We start from the raw sequence: 14,826 nt of genomic DNA, 5'->3' as shown, positions 1-14,826 counted from the left end.
ATGAGACTAATATGTACATTTTATTAGATCAACGTCTTAAAACTTGGACTCGAATTCAGAACAGGCCGAATCTCAACTCCAAGTCTCTGACTCGGTATCGACTCAGACTAGTTGATTCCAACGACTCTGTCTTTGTAAGAGTACATTAAATATTTAATTTTAATGAAAAATCATGTTTTTAAAGATTTCATTCATGTTTCCAAACTCAAAGCATTAGAATAATAGAGAGAAAACAACAGTTGATCAAAGCATGCTCATGAATATATCTATTATATCAAAATGGCACCGCACCAAGCGCACTCTCTAATGCATATAATATATAGAGGTCAAAACAAAAACACATAACCAATACTGCACCAAAAACCAACTCAATGTTGCTCCAAAGATTGCCCAAGAACCTCCTCAATGTTGCCCCAAAAACCAACTCCAACTTCTCACAAACTCCTCACAAATGATCACATAAATGCAATGAGATAGTTGTGAGGAAATATGAGGGGCTTGGGTCACCTTTATAGGCATGGGACAAGGGTAGAGGGGCTTGGAAATAGTTTAAACAAAAAAAAATCGATTCCAAGTTTGTTTATCCCATTTTTTTTCCCGCCGTCGAGACTGACCAGTTTAATTAAGTTGGGCTCAGTCAGTCCGGCCGATCAATTACTGAATCAGTGACCAACTAGGTCGGTTCAGTAACGGGCCAACCATCGAACAGGATAATTGACCTAGTCAATTTGGGCAGGGGTATGGCTTGGTCAACCAAGCCGATTCCGAGTCAAACCGGCATAGTTTTAAAACTATGTTTTAGATGATTCACTAAAATATCATTCCTTGACAGGTAAGACGTTAAAATTGGCAACTAGGGCCAAACTCCATGTGGGTCATCTTATTTATGGCAACAGATATTTTTCTTGTATCCCTCTCGTTGAGAGGTGTAGGATTGATCTAAAGATCATCCAATTCCGATAAGTATTCACGAAGATATGAACTTATTTGTGTTATGGGACAATTCGTTAAGGTCGGCCAACAAACAAATAACCCCCACTTGTGCTCAATGTTTTAGTATAAAAGGAGGTGGCTTGATAGTTATTTGGACACACTTCACTCTTGATTTCTCTCCACTTGTTTTGGGTTTTAGTGGAAGAGAAGTCTAAGAGGAGGAAGCCTTAGATGTAGGAGGAAAGGGGACGAAACAAGGAGCCCTAGCCACAGTCTGGCCTCAGTCAAGAAGAGATCTAATACTACCCTCGCCGCAGTCCTAAAGAAGGTGATCTAACCGCCATTCAAACAAGGAGACTTAGTCACAGTTCATGATGCCTAGTCGCAGTTCAAGTGGGGAGATCTAGCACGGTGAAGGAGGCCTATACACGCTGCCCTAATATGCAGTCTTATCCTGCCCTAGCCGCAGGTCCTTCATGCCTTAGCCACAGTTCTTGTCACCGTAGATAGAGACTCTTTCTCTGTCCTTAAAGAAGGCTCCTCAATGCAGCAAGGAGGCCTCCATACACTGTCCAAAGAAGCCTCAAATGAGCCCTAGCTGCAATCTTCTATACCACTAATCCACTATAAGAAAGAGACATTGTTTGCAGTCCTAAAGAATGTGTTTTAGGTGCACATCTTGGCCGCAGTCCTAAAGACCAGCCACGTTGAAGGGAGAAGTCCCTTCAAATGTTTTATGAGGAGATCCTATATGCTGTCACAAGAGGTTCTAATCAGCGTTTTAGGAGGGCTCTACTACGCTGGCTAGAGGAACTGCTACAGCATGAGAAACCTCCATACCTTGATGAGAAGAAGCTCTAATAGCACACAAATCAGCATTGTATTTCAGTGGCCACATGTTGATGATAGCCTTGTGAGTATCCTAGGACTATGGGATCATAGTGTATCGTGCTGCTGGGCTAGGTCGTAGGCCATAGCCAGCAACTAAGGTAGTGTGGCAGCATGACAGAAGTAGTGTCCCTCCTTATGCAAAAGGTGGACAACATTTTGGAAGATGCAGCACAATGGTTGGATACTACATGGTTGGATGCAACATGTTTAGATATAGTGATGGATGCAGCTACATATCTAGATGCAGCAGTTGGATGAAACATGGTGTTAGAGACAGCAGTGTAGTGCAGCATAATGATTGAGTGCAGCCCGGTGATGGGAGCTTGTGATAAAGAGTAGCTTAGTGACAGTGGTGCAGCATGATGATGAAGAGCAGTATGTTGGGTACAGCATGATGAGGTACAGTTCAGCAGTGGAGCAGCAATGTGCAGCTTAGTGATGATGGACAAGGTATGATGGTGCAGCACTGTGATAGGTATAGCAAGGTGATGGAATCACTTGAGTCCATATCAGCTACCTCATGAGACATCTTCTTAGAGAAGAATCTCTGCTCTTACCTTGTCTAGTCAAAGAGTTGACTTCTGATGTATATGTACTCTCTCTCTCTCTCTCCTGAACTATTGAAGAACATATAAGAAGAATTGATCAAGGGTTTCCCCACATTGGGGTTTGTCCCTAGCTAGCGCCACATCTTGTGTCTTCTTGTCTTGGCTTGTCTTCTACGATTTATGTTTATGTTCTATCTGCAATTTACTATTATGCTGATGTGATTGCGAATCTGGAAAAGATATTGAGCTAACTGGGAAAATTGAAATAAATTGCTCTAAGAATAGAACATACCTAAAATTAACATGGTATCAAGGTTGAGGCGAAGACAAAGCCCAAGCAAGAGTGAAAGAGCAATCACCGAAGACAATTGGAAAGGACAAAAGGATCAATGGATTCCTCATCCCTCATCAAATTCACCAAGGGTGAAGTCAAAACAGAGAATATTATCCGGGTGGCGCAGCAGAAGCATCTGATGGCCTACCTAAAGATCACTTCAATGGGAAGTCCGGATCTAAGGGTGGAAGGAAAGGCATATGCCTTGCTTGCAATAAGTTCAGTCATTATGCGAAGGAGTGTCCGAATGGTAGGGACACATCACTTGATGATGATAACAATCATTCCATGGACATCTTCAATGATCAAAGGAATGCAGGTCATCAAGGAAATGGCCAACTCTTCAAAGAAAGCAAGGAACCCCAGGTATGAAGAATCAAATGTTGTTGGCCCTCTCCTCCAGACTCTTTGGGAATCTGGCTTATTGATTGTAGTGCTTCAAGGCACTTCATCAAATAGAAGGGTGCTCTCTCTAATTTGGTAGAGATGGAAACAATCGTGGGATTATACTTGGAGTCAATGCCACCTATCCCGGAAAGGGTGTAGGGAATGTTACCCCTCAACTGAATGAGGGTAACTCGATTATTTAAAAGAAGCTCTTTATGTACCTGCTCGCAAGAAGAACCTGGTGTCCATTTCGGCAATGGAAGTCAAAGGTTTCAAGGTGGCATTCATTGATGGAAAGGTACGTGTTTGAAAATGGAATTTTCAAAACTGCTTTTATTCAGGATTGGCAATTTGTATCAAGTTGCAAGAAGTCCATTGGGGACCATGTCAGTTCACACATCTCATCTATAGCACCAGAGGTCTACTTATGGGACCCTACCTGATGCGAGTCAGATGATGACAGGGATGCCTAAATTCAAGAAGAGCATGAAGGTACATGTCTGAGATGTACCGAAGGAAAAACTTACAAGGGGACCATTCCCCTCATGTAGCAAGTCCACAAGTTTGGAACAACCCGAGGGGTTTGAGATTCATGATCAGGAATCTCATGTATGCAGGTTGAAGAAAGCTCTTTATGATTTATAGCTAACACCCCGGGCTCGATATGAGAGGATTGATAGTTGTCTGATGAAGCTGAGATTCACTAGGAGTAAAGTCGATCCAAACCTTTGCTTGAAGGTTGTGGATAATAGACCTCTCATACTAGCACCTTCTGAGGACGACCTCTTTCTGACAAGTGCAGACCCTCTCATTTGCAAAAGTGAGAGGGAGTTGGATTCCGTATTTAGAATGGTGAACTGCAAGCCCGTGACTACCTCGATGGAGCTTCACTTTCAGAAGTTATGTGGTAGGGACGCCAGACCTGATTTGGGAAATGCCTCTGAGTTTCATAAACTCATTCTAGCATTGATGTTCTTGTTGAACTCTCGTCCGGATATATGTTTTGTAGTTATCATGTTGAGCTCATATATGGTTGAGCCTCACTGGATTGGTGCCAAGAATCTTTTGAGATATCTTTGGGCCACAATCTCTCATGGATTGAGATACATCGTCGAATATGTGAAGCTGCATGATTATTCGAATGTTGACTGGGTAGGCAGTGTGGAGGATCACAAGAGCACTTCTGAGTGTTGGTTCTCTTTGGGTTCTACTACGTTATCCTGGATGAGCAGGAAGCAGAAGACGATTTCTTTGAGCACCGCTAAGACCGAATACATAGCTATGAGTATGACCTCGTGTGCAGCTGCCTTGTTAAGGAAGCTCTTCAGTGAGTTGATTGGACACATGATGGATACCACCATGATCTTTTGTGTCAACCAGAGGGGGATTCGATTATTGAGGAATCTCGTATTCTATGATCACTCCAAGCATATAGACATCAAGTACCACTTTATCTAGGATATGGTACATCGATGAGCAAGAAGGCTCCATCGCATTGGGACTGATGTGCAGGTCGCCGACATTCTGTCGAAGCCCCTGGGAAAGGTCAAATTTGTGACTTTCTGAGAACAACTAGGAGTCATGGAGAGACTCTCTCCTAAGGGTCCTATATGATATGGACATTGAGCTCTAGGAGCTCCGAGGGACTTGGGGGTACATCGTGGAGCAATGAGCAACCATAGGGTGAGTGGTCCAACCTTCCCCTAGTGGTTTTCTATGTAGGCAGGATGAGTGGTTCATCCTTCTCCTACCGAGACACAATCATAGGGTGAGTGGTTCAGCCTTCCCCTAGTGATTTGTTGTGTACAGGGTGAGTGGTTCAGCCCTCCCCTGGGATACCCCTTTGCGACATGTAGGTGGATGAGTGGTTCATCCTTCTCCTACTGAGACATCCTACCCATGCAGTCTGGGACTCATGGGAAGTACTTCTCATCTGGCCAATGAGCAGGGAAATGAGGATAGGGACCCTAGTAGTACCAATGGACGCATCGTGTTACTAACGTACTCCCTATGCTAGGATGATATTGATCTGGGATTAATGAAACTAACTTCAGGTCAGTATGAGTGGTTTGAGACACTCTTTTGATATTGATCTAAGATCAATGAAACTGACTTCAGGTCAATATGTGTGGTTTGAGACACCCTCTTGTGATATTGATCTGGGATCAATGAAACTGACTTCGAATCAGTAAGAGTGATATAACTCACTCTCTTTTGGAACTGATCTGGGATCAGTAAGAGTGGTATGACACACTCTCTTCATATGGGACTGACTTCGGGTCAGTAGAGAATGGTATGAGACATTCTCGATCAATTCTTCTTCTTCATGGTTCAGCAGAGCAGAGCAAAGCAGTGCAGGGCACTGATGGAAAAGATAGTACAATCTGGCAGATGGATCAGCGGATGGAGTTCTCCCTAGTTGAGAGGGAGTGTTAAAATTGGCAACTAGGGCCAAACTCCATGTGGGTCATCTTATTTATGGCAGCAGATATTTTTCTTGGATCCCTCTCATCGAGAGGTGTAGGATTGATCTAAATATCATCTGATTCCGATAAGTATTCTTGAATATATGAATTTATTTGTGTTATGGGACAATTCGTCAAGGTCAGCCAGCGACCAAATAACCCCCACTTGTGCTCAATGTTTTAGTATAAAAGGAGGTGGCTTGATAGTTATTTGGACACACTTCACTCTTGATTTCTCTCCACTTGTTTTCGGTTTTAGTGGAAGAGAAGTCTAAGAGGAGGAAGCTCTAGACGTAGGAGGAAAGGAGACTAAACAAGGAGCCCTAGCCACAGTTTGGTCGCAGTCAAGAAGAGATCTAATACTGCCCTAGCCGCAGTCCTAAAGAAGGTGATCTAACCGCCATTCAAACAAGGAGACTTAGCTCCAGTTCATGATACCTAGCCACAGTTCAAGTAAGGAGATCTAGCACAGTGAAGAAGGCCTATACACGCTACCCTAATACGCAGTCCTATCCTGCCCTAGCCGCAGGTCCTTCATGCCTTAGCCACAGGTCTTGTCACCGTAGATAGAGACTCTTTCTCTGTCCTTAAAGAAGGCTCCTCAATGCAGCAAGGAGGCCTCCATACGCTGTCCAAAGAAGCCTCAAATGAGCCCTAGCTGCAGTCTTCTATACCACTAATCCGCTGTAAGAAAGAGACATAGTTTACAGTCCTAAAGAATGCGTTTTAGGTGCACATCTTGGCCACAGTCCTGAAGACCAGCCACGTTGAAGGGAGAAGTCCCTTCAAATGTTTTATGAGGAGATCCTATACGTTGTCACAAGAAGTTCTAATCAGCAGTTTAGGAGGGCTCTACTACGCTGGCTAGAGGAACTGCTACAGCAATGAGAAACCTCCATACCTTGATGAGAAGAAGCTCTAATAGCACACAGATCAGCATTGTATTTCAGTGGCCACATGTTGATGACAGCCTTGTGAGTATCCTAGGACTGTGGGATCATAGTTTATCTTGCTGCTGGGCTAGGCCGTAGGCCATAGCCAGCAGCTAAGGCAGTGTGGCAGCATGACAGAAGTAGTGTCCCTCCTTATGCAGGAGGTGGACAACATTTTGGAAGATGCAGCACAATGGTTGGATACTACATGGTTGGATGCAACATGTTTAGATACAGCGATGGATGCAGCTACATATCTAGATGCAGCAGTTGGATGCAGCATGGTGTTAGAGACAGCAGTGTAGTGCAGCATAATGATTGAGTGCAGCCCGGTGATGTGAACTTGTGATGAAGAGCAGCTTAGTGACAGTGGTGCAGCATGATGAACAGTGCAGCATGATGATGAAGAGCAGCATGATGGGTACAGCATGATGAGGTACAGTTCAGCAGTGGAGCAGCAATGTGCAGCTCAGTGATGATGGACAAGGTATGATGGTGCAGCTCAGTGATGATGGACAAGGTATGATGGTGCAGCACTGTGATAGGTATAGCAAGGTGATGGAATCACCTGAGTCCATATCAGCTACCTCATGAGACATCTTCTTAGAGAAGATCTCTGCTCTTATCTTGTCTAGTCAAAGAGTTGACTTCTGATGTATATGTACTCTCTCTCTCTGCTGAACTATTGAAGAACATATAAGAAGAACTGATCAAGGGTTTCCCCACATTGGTGTTTGTCCCTGGCTAGCGCCACATCTTGTGTCCTCTTGTCTTGGCTTGTCTTCTGCAATTTATGTTTATGTTCTATCTGCAATTTACTATTATGCTGATGTGATTGCTAATCTGGAAAAGATATTGAGCTAACTGGAAAAATTGAAATAAATTGCTCTAAGCATAGAACATACCTAAAATAAACATAAGAACACACCAATCACTTTAAAATATCATTCATACTTTCTCCCTAAATATATATCATCTACTTTCTTGGCAACCATTACTTGTGTTCATTTGTGTAAAAAATTCTATTATCCATCGACTCTTGTTTTTTTTGCATGCTTAATAGGTAATTGAATAGTAGGAATCAAATAACTTTTGTTAGCCCTACTCGCTTTCTTTCATTCATTATTTGACTCCATATTGATACAAGGCATCGTTCAAATACTTGGTTACTTTAATCATTCAAAACAAACATTTTCTTTAGTTTTCTTGCAAAAAAAGCAGCAAGCTTAACTTGCTGATATTTTATATTTATTGCAGAAAAAGAAAGGAGTTATACCCCTTCCTCTCCCTGTGTGCATAGGAAAACTTCTAAATACAAAAACAGCAATTAATTAGTGAATCCTTACATAAACCAGAGTAGAACAGCTTGTTGTTCATCTTTAGACAGTGATTAACAATTTTCAGTGTTGTTTTGCATTGGTCTATGTGCCTAGTTTAGATTTATATTTTCCTGCATAGTTTACCATGTGTTTTTGCATCAGTCTGTGCCTAGTTTAGACTTGTATTTCCCTGCATAGTTTACCATGTGTTTTTATTATTTTTCAAGTGTTTTCTACCCTCTGCCCACACAATTTACTACCAAATATTTACACAGAACAGCAGCTTTACTTCTCTATTTCAGGTACTACTAATCATTAATGATTTCACGTTGGCCTTTTATATCATCTAAGGATACCCCCTAAAGCTACTATGCCCTAACTTGGAAGTGAAAAGAATCCAACAAGGTGACAGTGGCTTGTTTCCTGTAGTTATCTGGACTCCCCTACATTTTGCAGCCAGGAATTTCCTTATGATAACAGGATTGGTTTGTACATACGAATCCAAACAATAACAGTGGCCTGCAGAAAACATTACCATCATTGGTCTAAAGTAAAGTATCTAAAATGTACAAACTAGTTTCATTGCAAGTCACGTAATATAGAAAAATAAATGTCCTAGAAAAGTATGACTCTATGTTGCTATGTGTCAATTGTAACCCAATGATACAGCTGGAGTTGTTTTGAGTGTCCTGCTCATTATCTGTAACTATAAAAACACCAACACAATTTGGATCATATTATCTGTCAGTCTAGACTGCAACCATACGTGATATCTGAAAGCAAGGCCCTAAAGAACTGCTAGAGCAAAACTGTCCTTCCAGCAGTCAAGGCTAGAACATCTTTGTGGCTGCATAGAATCTGTGAATACATCAGTAGCACCACCTACCTAATCTATGTGTCATACAATGGCTTCATTTACTCTAATGGATTTTTACAACGGAGGGATCAATAGCTTAGTCCTCTAGCAATTTTGGAAGACTCAGAAAGGCAGACAAGTGCATGCTCAATTCAGGAATAAATTGAACAAAGAGAACAAATAATTGAACAAACAAAATAAATGATCACCAAAGGTCACTGTAAATATACAAAAAGGAAATTCATTGACCTAAGGCATGTCGACAAGTAATTTATCTAATTGGAATACATGAATTATAGCTAGTTGAAAAAAATAGAAATTTAAAATAACTTTGTTCATTGTGGCCTTAAAATATGCAGAAGGGGAGAGACAACTTGGAGCATTCTACCCTAGATTAAAAAATAAAAATAAAAATAAAAAGAGTTAATTTTGGATACAAAAGTGGGGAACATAGCCAGTTGCTCTGTACAGAATTACCTGATTGATGTAGCTTAACTTTGAGACACCATCAACCAGGCTTGCAACATCATCTCCAAATTCCTGTTCTATGTTTCTCAGGTTTTCTCCAGCATCATCTATGACATCATGAAGTATACCTGCCACTATAGTATTCAGTGTTCATAGCCTACAAACAATTCATGCTATGTTACAAAAGTACACCAATCATGAATAAAGTACAATTGTGCAAATACAAAGTTGATGGCTTACAAATAGTTTATGCTAGGATGCAAAAGTGAACCAATCATAAATAGAGCATTTAAAGAACCTGTGTATATTCCAGAAATTTCCACGGCCAATGCTTTTAGATTATATAAATGTGTGTGTAGATACACATACACATACACACATATTGTGTGTATATGAGTTGACTGAAAATTCTGTTGCAAAAAGCTACATAGTTCTAGGCTACAAATGCATAGTTCAAAGATATAATTTTATGCTTATCATACCCTTTGGCCATTGGATGGGACTACAGCAGCTAGAATTTTGCTGGTATGGAGACAGTGAGTCAAATACGGATCCCCAGTTTTCCTCATCTGACCAGCATGTGCTTTTCTTGCAAATGTAATTGCTTTTTGCACCTGCAAAAACAACAATGAGAAGTAGTGAAGACTTCAGCCATAGAGGTGAAAAGTAAGATGGGTTATTTAAACTTTAAATAAGGGTGTTATCCCAATGTATGATTACCTTAGCCTCATGGAAAATTCCATAGTCTGCGATGTCAACTCCACCCAGTTCAACAGAATCTGCCAATGGAAATGTGATAAGGAGTTTTCCCCCAACTTAAAATGGATTAATAAGGAGAACTAGCAAAAAAGCTATTCTGTCAAATTTTGGCAGCCTTCAAACTGTAAATTTGTTCAAAATACCCAAAAACAACTCTTTCATCACAATATTTAATACTAGAATGTTACACTTAGTATGTGATCCCACTGCAATAAATATACACTTTGCCTTACATCTTTCAGAGGCTATTGAAGTATACCTGCCACTATAGTATTCAGTGTTCACAGCCTACAAACAATTCAAGCTATGTTACAAAAGTACACCAATCATGAATAAAGTACAATTGTGCAAATATAAAGTTGATGGCTTACAAACAGTTCATGCTATGATGCAAAAGTGAACCAATTATAAATAGAGCATTTAAAGAACCTGTGTATGTTCCAGAAATTTCCACGGCCAATGCTTTTAGATTATATAAATGTGTGTGTGTAGATACACATACACGTACACACATATTGTGTGTATATGGGTTGACTGAAAATTCTGTTGCAAAAAGCTACATAGTTCTAGGCTACAAATGCATAGTTCAAAGATATAATTTTATGCTCATCATACCCTTTGGCCATTGGATGGGATTAGAGCAGCTAGAATTTTGCTGGTATGGAGACAGTGAGTCAAATACGGATCCCCTGTTTTCCTCATCTGACCAGCATGTGCTTTCTTGCAAATGTAATTGCTTTTTGCACTTGCAAAAACAACAATGAGAAGTAGTGAAGACTTCAGCCATAGAGGTGAAACGTAAGATGGGTTATTTAAAATTTAAATAAGGGTGTTATCTCAATGTATGATTACCTTAGCCTCATGGAAAATTCCATAGTCTGCGATGTCAACTCCACCCAATTCAACAGAATCTGCCAATGGAAATGTGATAAGTAGTTTTCCCCCAATTTAAAATGGATTAATAAGGAGAACTAGCAAAAAAGCTATTCTGTCAATTTTTGGCAGCCTTCAAACTGTAAATTTGTTCAAAATACCAAAAAACAACTCATTCATCACAATATTTAATACTAGAATGTTACACTTAGTATGTGATCCCACTGCAATAAATATACACTTTGCCTTACATCTTTCAGAGGCTATTGCAGACCTTGCAAGGACCCTCCAAATTTACGAAAATAATTGCCTCCTACTTTCAGCATATCTCAGCCCTTGGGGGTGATGAGTACCCTATAGGTGCTATACTCATGTTACAGTAACTTCTTCAGATAACATTCTAAAGCTCAATTGCAAGACCCATTGTGTAATTAGGAGAGGGCCATTGTCACATCTCCAACCTTCATCTCACTTTTAGTTGGCTTTCCTCTAGCTCAAGGGGGGTTCTCCTATTAGATCTTAGGGATTGAATGGCCCAGTCAAACCAAGTCAAGAGACCCCTAAGGATTCTACTTCTATTACCAGCAATCAAAGGATCGAACAATTAGGGTCTAAGGTGGAAGATAGGATTTCTAGGGTTCTTAAGGTAATTTCCATATTTGAGTTCAAAGGGTAGATCCACAAACATGCACAATCAAGGAATCACAAGATGATTTCAGAGAGTAAACCCCAATAAAACGTAATAAAGGATTTATGAAAGAAACGGGTGATGTAGAATAGAAGATCGGTGCCTAGCTTGCCGATATATTTTTTGGGGGCATATGGGGTCAAGGATCAACACACTTGAAGAGAAATGGAATGAATTAGGTTCAAAGACTAAGGGAGACCCACTTGTGTCCCTTAGAGGTTTGACCTACACGTCCTACAATCTACAAAGATGGATAAGGGAGTGAGCTTACAATTAGCTAATTTTCAAAAGAGCACAGTGAAGGACTTGTTCAAGAGGGACAATGAGATAAAAAAAAAATACCAACAAGTTGCAACACTTTGGTGACTATTTAATAACCATCAACATAAACACAACCAAGATGAAGAAAGAACACTTCCTTAGATCACCATGCATCCATTCAAAGCTTTACAAATATTTGTCCATGAAAAGAAGACCATCCACATCAACAAATATCCTCTACTTATTCCTCCATAGCCAAATTTAAGAAACAAGATAAATTTCAGAAATTTCAGATTTGCTAAGGGATTTCTACCTCAATCCAACCATGTGAAAATGAGAGGAAGTGCACACCTATTTATAGAGGAGGTGCCTGTTACCCACCAAAATGGGTAACCCCACAGGAGGAAAATTTTCTCCTATATTTGACAGCTAGTCGGTCAGCCAAACAACCCTTGTTAGCCACCATTGGACGATGATATCCCCTATGCCTCCACCATTTGCATCATCCATGTGCCTCTCACCATTCGGCATTATCACTTGGATGAAGGTGGGTTTCTACTCAAAAGGTACTCTAATCATTTTGCAATTGGGTGCTTATACTTGTTTGCTTTGGGCATTTAGTATGGATGATGGGTGATCTAGAAGAGTGGCAAACCTTGACCATATTCTTGTTCTTTCACCTTGGTCCTTACCAAGTGATCCAGGTGGATATTGGTGGCCACCTGCCAAATCCACTTGGACCCCCACCATTGTTTCTTTCAGCTTTTCAGTTTCCTTAATTGTAGCCCAGTTTACTATTTTTAGCAGTTTTTCGGGTCCTGAACTTCCGGAGCCGTTTTGAGGCCCTAAACGACGTTTTTTGGGAACATTGGGAGCAACATGGGTCGACCAATGTTGCTCTTCCCAAAGTTGTAGTTCTAGGATAGATCTTTTTAACGAGATACTGTGCACATCAAACAGAAATCGTATGCCAAAGTTACAACCCCGGGAAGTTGATGTACCAATTTACCCAAACGGGGCCCACAGTTTGGTGTTTCATCTTCTAGAATTAGGTTTTGGAATTTTAAGGGTTTTCCATCGTTTCTCAACAATAAATAGGCCTTCGAGCCACATTGTAACACAGTTCAGAGGCATGTAGCCGTCACATCTCTTCTCAGAGATAAGCTACCATCGCCCTAGCTGGTTTATTTCCAATTATGTTTGTAAGCATATTTCAGTATTTTACATTAATGAAATGAAGTATTATTTCCGCTGCATCTCTATGTTTATGGTTATCTTTGTAATTTGTTGCGTTCCTGTTTAAATCCGGATCAGTGGTATCATCTTCTAGGGTTAGGTTTTGGAATGTTTAAGGGTTTTCCATTGTTTCTCAACAATAAATAGGTCTTCGAGCCTCATTGTAACACGGTTCAGAGGCATGTAGCCGCCACATCTCTTCTCAGAGAGAAGCTACCATCACCCTAGCTGGTTTTTTCCAATTCTGTTTGTAAGCATATTTCAATATTTTACATTAATGAAATGAAGTATTATTTCCGTTGCATCTCTATGTTTATGGTTATCTTTGTAATTTGTTGCGTTCCTGTTTAAATCTGGATCAGTGGTATCAGAGCGGTCTGCTTTTCTCTGTTTTTCTTTGCATGTCCCCAACAAGGTCAAGATATAAGGAGTTAGGGCTTGCACTGGTCGAACCTTTGCAAGACCAGCCTCGCAAATCCCGATGGCCTCCCATGGCGAATGAAAAGAAAGACGAGGGGGCAGAAGATCCTATCAAAATCTTGCTCGAAGAAGCCCTCGAGCGACAAAAGAACGCGATGATGGACAACTTCGCCCAGATCCTTCATTGGCTACCCAGGGGCGACGCATCGGGTTCCAACAGCTACTCTGAAAACGCCACACCATTTAAGGTACAAGTTAATTTTGAAATCCCCACTCCATTGATCTAACCCCAGGTGCGCCGCTGCCCAATGGACCAATCTATCGGCGCTTTGTTCTGGAGAATGATGAAATCAAGAGGCAGATTTAGGAGCTACTACAGAAAGGTCACATCCGTCCAAGTTCATCGCCCTGTGGGAGCCCGATCGTGTTGGTACAGAAGAAGGATGGGACTTGGAGACTCTGTATTGACTATCGGGTGTTGAACAAGATCACTATCCGTAATAGGTACCCGATCCCACGGATTGATGACCTCTTGGACCAACTGAAGGGGGCAAAATATTTCAGCAAGATCGATCTGAAGTCAGGATATCACCAGGTACCAATCGAACTCTCCGGTGTGTGTAAGACTGCCTTCAAAGCCAAGGAGGGCCTTTTCGAATGGTTGGTTATGCCTTTCGGATTGACGAATGCTCCTGCAATCTTCATGAGGCTAATGGATGATATCTTGCGGCCATTCACCAACTCATTTGTAGTGGTATACTTGGATAACATCCTGATCTTCAGCCAAAGTTGGGAACAACACCTCCACCACATCCGACAAGTTCTCCAAACACTGCGGCAACACAAGTTATGTGCCAATTTGGAGAAATGCACTTTTGGCATGACCCAGGTTCAGTATCTGGGATACATTATTGATGAACAGGGGGTACATGTGGATCCATCCAAGATCCAAGTCATTCGAGATTGGCCATCTCCAACCACTCTGACAGAGCTTCGCAGCTTTCTAGGTCTTGCCAACTTCTACCGCAGGTTCGTGTTGGGATTTTCTCATATCACTTGGCCCTTGAGTCAAGTCACCAAGGGAGGAGCGAAAGCAAAATTCTTTTGGTCTGAATCTCAACAGAAGGCATTCACAGAGTTGAAAGATCGCCTCTGCACGGCACCAGTGCTCGCATTACCAGACTTGCAACAACCATTTGAGGTCGAGACAGATGCCTCTGACTATGCTATTGGGGCAGTCCTCACTCAACACGGGCATCCAGTGGCATATCACAGTGAGACACTTTCAGACACAGTCCGGAAGTATCCCACTTATGACAAAGAGATGTATTCCATTGTGCAGGCCTGCCGACAATGGAAGCATTACATTTTGGGGAAGGAAACAGTCATCCACACAGACCACCGACCCCTGCAGTTCATACAGACCCAAGGGAAATTGCAAAATGATTGCCATCAA

At 41.4% G+C, this 14,826-nt stretch overlaps 1 long non-coding RNA gene across 1 annotated transcript in view; it reads right to left on the bottom strand.

Moving 5' to 3' along the window:
- Positions 1-9,913, bottom strand: part of LOC149175407 (uncharacterized) — a 33,829-nt gene extending 23,916 nt beyond the window's left edge. The window contains exons 1-3 of the long non-coding RNA XR_016258553.1: positions 9,854-9,913; positions 9,616-9,747; positions 9,143-9,290 (exon numbers count right to left, since the gene is read on the bottom strand). This is a non-coding gene — a long non-coding RNA (uncharacterized LOC149175407). The remainder of the gene's footprint in view (positions 1-9,142; positions 9,291-9,615; positions 9,748-9,853) is intronic.
- Between the last annotated feature and the right edge of the window lie 4,913 nt (positions 9,914-14,826).

Source organism: Pinus tabuliformis, chromosome 4_1 (assembly GCF_031772625.1).
Source record: "Pinus tabuliformis cultivar Carrire ecotype Pingquan chromosome 4_1, CPIR1, whole genome shotgun sequence".
NCBI lineage: Eukaryota > Viridiplantae > Streptophyta > Pinopsida > Pinales > Pinaceae > Pinus > Pinus tabuliformis.
Note: the sequence above shows the minus strand (reverse complement) of the source record. Positions and strands in the feature narration are given on the sequence as shown.